Here is a 6322-nt window from a genome sequence, read left to right as displayed (position 1 = left end):
CAAAACATCACTAAATCTTCAAATAATTTTTTTTAAAACATCACATTTTTAAAATAAACTATAAATTACATGAAATAACTATTTTAAACAATAATTTAAATTTTTGAAAAAACTAATTTTATTTTCTAACAGGGCTAAAAATAAACTTACCTTTCTTTAAAGTATTTAAAAATAATAAGCCTGTGGAAAAAATGTTTTAATTTTAATTAATTCACCACTTACCTTGTAAAAAGCAAGCCTTACGACTGCTTTTTAAATGTCTAACTTCTGCAGATTTACCCTCCCGGGAAAACCTGCAAAAAAAAACGTAAGTTCGATGCGCACGCGCAGCCTCTCCTGCGCACGCATTCGAACTCTGAACCCCTTCTTTCAGGGGGACGGAAGTGCCGGTTTCCCACGCATGCACAGTGCATGCAGGAAACCGGCACTTCCATTGGGCCTACGGGTGAGTACCCCGTGCGTACTCACCCGTGGAGACCTGAAGTTCTGGGCCATTGTCAAGGTAGCCAGTTTTTCCTCTTCCAGATATTTCCACAATCTCACAAACAATAATAATGCACCTGGTATTCCCAGGCGGTCTCCCATCCAAGTACTAACCAGGCCCAACTCTGCTTAGCTTCCAAGATCAGATGAGATCAGGCATGCTCATAGTAGTGTGGCCATCATAAATTATATCCGTTTGTGTTTTGCAATCAAAATCCCTTTGAACAGCATCAAATTCAGTTACAATCTTGGAGTTTCTGATGTAAGGATTAAACTGTGATGGCCGGGAATCAAACCCAGGTTAACTGCTTGGAAGGCAACTATATTCACGACTATATCACCATCGCTTTAAGCACAATTTGCCCAACGTGGGGCTTGAACCACGACCCTGAGATTAAGAGTCTCATGCTGTACAGACGGAGCTAGCCAGGCCAGTTTTTAAGTGTTAAATTCACTAAACTTGCTTGGGAGAGTTTGGCTGTACTTCATCAAAGGAAATTTCACTGTTAAAGAAATGAATTTCTTAGGTTTTAGTCCTTATCAATATCTGCTTGCATATACACTGAAATTAAGCTAATAACAGGGAACATAGCCCTAGTGCTTTGTGGCAAATTTCACTTTTCCAATACTCCATTCTTTATTTATTATTCCATCCTTTCCTTTCTTCTTTGGTCCCTTTGTACTTTGCAACACTGGATGGCCAGGAGTATGGGCAAGCAATCTCCAAGCCAATGCTAAATGCCAGTCTTGAACTAGTCATTAGAAGAACAAGAGAATGGATGAGAGTGGATATCTTACCTTTCAATTTTGCTTTCCTCAGTATTGCATTGAGTGTCAGTGTAGAATCGGCTTCTTCTAAAGACATAAGCACGATCATTAATGGGGAACATAATGAATGAAGAGATGAGATTCCTCCTGTTGATAATTTTACCAAAAAAGTTAATGTAACTATAAAACAGTAATCCTCACACTCATGACAATTTTTTCACTAAAATTATCAACAGGAGAAATTTCACACTCAATGTCTACAAATCTATCTCCTAACTCCTACTTTATACAAAACAAACCAAAAAGAGACTTAACTCAACCAGATAAAAGCCATTCAATTTTCATGTTTTGTTAATTCCTGGAAAATTCTGTAGGAAAAATAGTAAATTATGTTGATAGCATGGAGCATAAACACTGGCATAGACTGGTTGGGGTGAATAGCCTATTTCTGTGCTGTAAATGCCATGTCATTTTATGTAAATTGTATGGTAGGGATGGCCCATTGTTCTTATCATCAATCATTATAGCAATTCCTCCCTGGAGCAGCTGAAATATAATTTGCATGCTGCTACACAATGCTCTGATCCACAATACTTTGGGGGAGAAATTGAGTCGCGCCCACTTTGGGGCGCTAACTTCGCCAGGGCGCTACTTTTTGCACCCCGGAAAAATTAGCGACCCCGTGGCCAAAATTGAGTGGTAGCACCCCAAGAGGGAAGCAGGGTGTTACTGGAAGCGCCCCGCCTCCCTCTTGGGGCACTGTGAGGGAATATAGTGTCTCCATGTGCTGCGGTATTGCAGCCTTCCGCCCCTTCTTAAAGGGGAGGGGCCTTGCGCAGCGCGACCCGGGGCTCAGCTGGGCCACTGGAGATCGGAGTGCCGGGAAAAGAACCCGGCACTCAAGCAAAGTGCCAGGCTCATGGAGTGCAGCCAGCTCTCCACGGGGGGGGGGGGGGGAGGGGGGCGGGTCAGGAGGCCGGAGGCCGGAGACGGGAGCGGAGTCAGGTGCTGGCAGGTGGCCAGCAACAAAAATGGCTGTGCGGCACCTCGCCTTTAAATAGCGCTGCCCCGGCTGCAGGTAGGCCCCCCTGACCCCGTCAGACATAGCATTCGGCCGTAAATCAGGGGCGCCACCGAAGATTGCGGCCGGGGCGCTGTGCACAGCGATGTTAGCCCCGCCTCTAACCTCCTGCTGAATTTAGGGCACCAACGGGAGGCACAAAGCAACTGAATTTTTCCCCCTTTGTATCTTATTCCTCTTCCCCTTTTTATTGCAGCTAATCAATGCCTCCTATTCTATGATTATTCAGAGCACTCCAAGCCATTTTAGTATCTCAGGTAGTTTTCTGAATTGCTTCCACTGAAATATGTTGTGACAACCCATGCTCTAACTTTGTCCCATATATACTGTAGGGTGGATTCAGAGACTGATGCCAAAATTGGAACAAATGTACATGTGCAGGATTAGTGCATGCGCAGTTGTTCAGATGTCATGTTCACAAGCTTGTTGGTAGAAGATGAGAGCTCAACCAGAATAAAATGATGGCCCCAATGACAACTTTCACCAGTGATGACCATTTAAGTGCCACATTCCTTTTGTAAGGAGGGTACGAAACCACCTGTCAAGGAGGTGTTTCCTGTCTTATGGCCTATGATCCACGTCCTGGCAGGTCTGGCCTGACTAGGAAGCAGTCACTGCTCCCCAACTCAGGCCTCCGATTAAAATTGCAGTCAGGCCCCAATGACATAATCGGGACTCGATCTGCATATTAAACAAGCCCTACTTCCTTCCTGCAGGTCGCATGCTCGCTTGCTCAAAGAGAGCAGGTTAACATTGGGACCCAACAGGAAGGAAGTGGGATCAAAGGGGGAAAGTGACAGCCCTTATTTTAACTACCCCCTCGGTCCCCACTCCCCACACGGTTTCCACCAGGCAGGGGGAGTTAAAAACAGGCCCATAGATTTTGAAGGGATAAGATTGCGTCTTTAAAATGATTAAGGAAATAGATTCTGTTCAGGTGGATTGGTTATTTGGGCTATACAGGACAGGGTGGATTAGGGAGCATCGGTACAAAATATGAAGGCATAAAATTAGCTTAGACACCAGGAATTACTTATTTTTGCAAAGAGTCATCAAACTCTAACAGATTACCAGAAAAAGCAATGAGTATAGTTTTCCTACAGGCCTTCCAAATGGAGCTGGATGACTTCCTGCAAGTGATAGACATCTCGGCCTAGAAATTCCCTACCTTAGTGCCGACCATGAACGCTGTTTTTAAAAAAAATGGTGATAGCCTCGCTTCCACCCGCTTCCAGCGCGGGGCACGGCAACTGCCTTTTTTTCTCCAATTCATGGGATGTGGGCATCGCTGGCAAGGCCAGCATTTATTGCCCATCCCTAATTGCCCTTGAGAAGGTGGTTGGTGAGCCGCCTTCCTGAACCGCTGCAGTCCGTGTGGTGAAGTTACTTCCACAGGTCTGTTAGGTAGGGAGTTCCAGGATTTTGACCCAACGACGATGAAGGAACGGCGATATATTTCCAAATCAGGATGGTGTGTGACTTGGAGGGGAACTTGGAGGTGATGGTGTTCCCAGTTGCCTGCTGCCCCTGTCCTTCTAGGTGGTAGAGGTCACGGGTTTGGGAAGTGCTGCCAATGAAGCCTTGGCGAGTTGCTGCAGTGCATCTTGTAGATGGTACACACTGCAGCCACGGTGTGCCGGTGGTGGAGGGAGTAAATGTTTAAGGTGGTGGATGAGGTGCCAATCAAGCAGGCTGCTTTGTCCTGGATGGTGTTGAGTGTTGTTGGAGCTGCACTCATCCAGGTAAGTGGAGAGTACTCCATCACACTCCTGACTTGTGCCTTGTAGATGGTGGAAAAGCTTTGGGGAGTCAGGCGGTGAGACACTCGCCGCAGAATACCTAGCCTCTGACCTGCTCTTGGAGCCACAGTATTTATGTGGCTGGTCCAGTTAAATTTCTGGTCAATGGTTACCCCCAGGATGTTGATGGTGGGGGATTCAGCGATGGTAATGCCGTTAAATGTCAAGGGGCAGTGGTTGGACTCTTGCTTGTTGGAGATAGTCATTGCCTGGCACTTGTGTGGCCTGAATGTTACTTGCCTCTTATCAGCCCAAGCCTGCATGTCGTCCAAGTCTTGCTGCATATGGACATTATCTGAGGCATTGCAAATGGAACTGAACACTGTGCAGTCATCAGCGAACATCTCCACTTCTGACCTTATGATGGAGGGAAGGTCATTGATGAAGCAGCTGAAGATGGTTGGGCCTAGGACACTACCGTGAGGAACTCCTGCTGCGATGTCCTGGGGCTGAGATTATTGACCTCCAACAACCACAACTATCTTCCTTTGTGCTAGGTATGACTCCAGCCAGTGCAGAGTTTTCCCCCTGATTCTCATTGACTTCAATTTTACTTGGGCTATTTAATGCCACACTCAGTCAAATGTTGCCTTGATGTCAAGGGCAGTCACTCTCACCTCATCTCTGCAATTCAACTCCTTTTGTCCATGTTTGGACCAAGGCTGTAATTGTAAAGTCTGTAAGTTGTGCAGTAAATAACTTCAGAGACTTTAGAAGTACAAACAAAACAGGTCTTTACTATTCAGAGGTCTGGGCGATTTCTGCCCTAGTTAACGTATCACAACCCTTATATACTGGTGTGGTCACTATCGGTATTACAGTATACATGAGCCAATAAATAGTGCCACCCTGAAGTAGTGCTCTTAAAGGCGAACGGTCACATTCTATAGTTCCCTTAAAGGTAAACGGTTACATACACAACACTCCTCCCTTCCTAGCTTATTACTTACAGAATCCCGTTAAACATACAATCTTCAATTTTATATAAACAGGTTGCAGATATACTCTCGATGGAGTCAACGTCATATAACAATTTACAGATATACTCTCGATGGAGTCAACGTCATATAACTTCATGTTTAACATAACATAATAACATATATAACTTCATGTCAAAACAGATCACAGATTCAGTCTCTGTGGAAAACAGTTCATAGATTCAGTCTCTGTGGTGTAGTCGGTTCACATTGCTGGAGTGACTCATTCAATAGTCCTTCCATGGGTTTAACAGTTTGAACTTCCGAACTGAATTGGCTCCGTTCGGAGGGACCACGTGTGTGATCTGGTAGAGGTAATCATGGTTCAGATGGGTCATCTTCTGTTTCGACTTTTCCTTTTCTGCTTCTTGGAGACTCTCTGGGCTCCACTGTCAGCTGCCAGCTGCATGCGCAGTTCCTCCTTCTCTTCCTCCTTTTTCCGTAGTAGAGCCACCTTCTCCCGATGTTCCGTAGACTTTCGGTGCTCCTCCATGATTTCTGTATGGTGGGAGTCGAAGTTACAAGTTGGGCAGGACAGGACATAGTAATATTCGGAGTCGTCCTGAGCTAGGCCAGCGAGAGGGTCTTCTATGTCCTCCCTACCCAGCTGGACGTCAGCCAGCTTTTGTTCCAAATCCAGACATCTTTCCTGAAGAGACTTCTTCACGTGTTCCGCTTCCTCTAACTTTTTCTGGGCTTTCAGCAAGTTGTTTACTAATGACCTCATTTGTGATTTTAATACTTCAACTTCCTTTGGAGATTGATTGATCGGACTATTCAATCCCTCTACCGGAGCAGTTGTTTCAGCGTTCTGTTGTTCAACCTTGACATGAGTCAGCGTACTTTTGGTATCTAAAGGTTGCTCTGCTGCCATCTTCTCAGTCTGTGTTGCAACCTCGGCTATTTCAATAACTTTTGAGAGCTCCAAACCCTTCTCCTCTGACGATTTAAGCTCATGTTCATGGCCCATTCTTACGGTCTCTGTGTTTCTTACAGTTCCCTTTTCTTCCACTGAAAAGATTTCCAGTTGCATCTGTTCTTCAAGTCGTTGGACCTCGGCCATTGCCGCTTCATATTTATTTTGTGTTTCCTTTAATAATTTAACGAGTTCTTGGACATCCTGTATTCCCTGTTCTGGTATGTCTTCCACCACTAATTTTTTTCCTATGGATTGAATCCCTAACGATGAGTCAGCCTTGGCCTGAAGCTCATCA

At 45.1% G+C, this 6322-nt stretch overlaps 1 pseudogene; it reads right to left on the bottom strand.

Annotated features, from left to right (window-relative positions):
- Positions 1 to 549: 549 nt before the first annotated feature.
- Positions 550 to 667, bottom strand: LOC147124401 (5S ribosomal RNA; annotated as a pseudogene).
- Between the last annotated feature and the right edge of the window lie 5655 nt (positions 668 to 6322).

This window comes from Somniosus microcephalus, chromosome 1, assembly GCF_052327205.1.
Source record: "Somniosus microcephalus isolate GS21.2 chromosome 1, FLI_Smic_1.0, whole genome shotgun sequence".
In the NCBI taxonomy this organism is placed as follows: domain Eukaryota; kingdom Metazoa; phylum Chordata; class Chondrichthyes; order Squaliformes; family Somniosidae; genus Somniosus; species Somniosus microcephalus.
Note: the sequence above shows the minus strand (reverse complement) of the source record. Positions and strands in the feature narration are given on the sequence as shown.